This window comes from Miscanthus floridulus, chromosome 16 (assembly GCF_019320115.1).
Source record: "Miscanthus floridulus cultivar M001 chromosome 16, ASM1932011v1, whole genome shotgun sequence".
Taxonomy (NCBI): domain Eukaryota; kingdom Viridiplantae; phylum Streptophyta; class Magnoliopsida; order Poales; family Poaceae; genus Miscanthus; species Miscanthus floridulus.
Window position 1 is genome coordinate 23,791,418 of NC_089595.1, and position 2,494 is coordinate 23,793,911.

The window sequence follows — 2,494 nt, forward strand, 5'->3', positions numbered from 1 at the left end:
GCGGCTGCACATACAGCGGTGCGTTCGCCACCATTGGCGGCGCCACCATCAGTGGCTCCTGCTACGACAACACAAGCACCACCGCCGCAGCTTCTTCCAGTGCGAGCGGTGGCGGAACAACCACAGCTGCGGCTGAGGTGAGCGAGTTCATGCCCTCGTAAACCCTTTCGGTCGCTATAGACTTATTGCGATGCCACTTTCTATGAATTTTACATCATCGGTCGCTGTAGCGACTTTTAACGACCGATTTGTAGTCACTACAGATTGGCTGTGGTATAGTGTTAGGGGTGTTGGCAGGTGCCGGGCCCCTCTCAGCCCCATCTCCCCTTCCCTCCACCACAGGGTGGTTGACTTGCATCTTCAGCTCCACAATACATCGGCGTAGCATTTCTCATGATCCATCTTGTTCTTCGAGGGGTTGGCTACACACCTCTCCAGGACGACTTTGGCCTCAGACAGCACCAGCTAGATGGTTGGCTAGACCTCACCAGCATTGTGCGTCACCGTGGGGACAGAGACATCATAGTGGGCTAGAGAGCTCCTCGGCCTTCTAGAGCATGTTGTCGTGGCCCCTCAGGGACACCACCAGCCACAACGTTCTTGTTGGCGATCCATGGGATCTTGACGCTTCGGTGAGCCTTGCTGCAACAGAACAACTCTTGGAATGCTAGAGAAGGAGAGGAAATAAGGTGTTCTCTCTTGGTTGGTGTGAGAATGGGGATGGAGAGATGCTCATTTTGTAGCCTGTATGGGTGTGTGACTGACCTACATGAAATTGTGTTTGGTTTGTGTTTGGTTCCAAATACGGAAGAGGGACAATGTATAAACACAGAAGAAGGACAAAGATATCGATCTGATGACACAACATAGTTGGGCAAATCAAAAAATATTTTTTCCTACTAAGATCACTGTTCACCTAAACGGTCGTTTAGCCCGTTTAAACACCGTGTAAACGCTACACGGTGGTGCGCCGTTTTCGTTTAATCATCCATTTACCCCATTTAATTGGCCGTTTAGCCCGTTTAATGGGACGTTTTGTCTAAATAATGGCTAAACGGTAGGTGGCCGACTGTTTACCAGTTTAGCGTTTAGGAAAACACCGACTAAGATACACCTGTGGATACATGCCTAACTTCATTTTACTAGGACATGTGCTACACAAATAAATGTTCATGACGCGATGAGTCGTCAAGAAAAAGTTATGAACTTGCTCTCACACAATATGGTCTAGCACCACTCTAAATAAGTTCAATTATCTAGAAAATATCGACCTTGTTCATTTTGTATACGAGTGTAAGTGTATGACCCACAAATAAGATGAGCGTGTGTGACACATGCATTCAAAATGCATATAGGAGCCAATCAAAATGAAGTAACAAAAATCATAATTAAGACACGATGTGCACCTTCTTGACCGCATATAGGAGCCACGTGGTTGTTGTTGATTGTGTCGGTAGCTTCCTCCATGGGCTTCTCCAACACCTTCTTGACAGCACGTCATGCTTCTCCAACACCTTCTTGACAACACTGGCACGTCGGGTACCATTGGCGGCGCCATCGCAAACGGTGGCACCATCAGTGGGTCCTGCGACGGTGCCATCAGGGGCTCATGCGGTGGCAGTAGAACAGCTCGGGTTCTAGCGGCGGCGGCTGCTGCACAAACAGCGGCGCGTTCGCCACCATCGGTGGCGCCATAGCAAGTGGCGCCACCATTAGTGGCTCCTGCTGTGACGACACAAGCACCGCCGCCACAGCTTCTTCCAGTGCGAGCGGCGGCAGAACGACCACCGCTGCAACCGAGGTGAGCTTGTTCAGGCGCTCATAGACGGAGCTCCTGAGCATGTTCCACCTCCGCCCTGACGGCGGCGGCGAGCTCGGGGGCCAGGTCGTCAACGTTGCTGCTGCGGCCGAGGCTGATGTCGTTGAGGATGAGGTTGACCTCGAGCTGGCAGGCGGTGGCCTTGTAGCTCTCGAACTGTTTCCCCATCTTCTTTAAGGCCTGGCGCAGGAAGCCCTCGTTGTCCAGCCTGTACGTCTCCTTGGAGGCCAGAGGCAGCTCTAAAAACTTCTGCGTGATCTTCTTGGCCACGTCAAGCTCCTCCTGCCACAACGCCGGCTGGGCGTTAACGGGGCTGTACACTACCATGTCCACAGGGATTTTGCAGAGGATGGAGAGCTCCTTGGCCTTCTCCAGCAGCGTGGCGCGGCGCTTCCGGAACGTCGCGTTCCGCACGGCGTTCTGGACGATCCTTCGGATCTTGAGCTTCCCTTGATTACGAGGCATGGCGCTAGGCGAGGATCGAATCCCCATGGCGCCGGCGGCCGGGAAGCAATGCAACAAAAGCACAAACTCTCTTTTCCTGTGAGGACAACACTGACAATACTGGTCTCTAAGGACGAACTAGATATTTAGTAACACTGACAACACTGTCCTGTGAGGACGAACAACTACGTTAGAATTGCACTTCACTATCAGGTTCAAAATACTTCATCA

The 2,494-nt window shown here is 51.9% G+C and overlaps 1 pseudogene; it reads right to left on the minus strand.

The window, feature by feature from the left end:
• Positions 1 to 1,050: 1,050 nt before the first annotated feature.
• On the minus strand, positions 1,051 to 2,284 carry LOC136510424 (agamous-like MADS-box protein AGL80; annotated as a pseudogene).
• Positions 2,285 to 2,494: the final 210 nt, after the last annotated feature.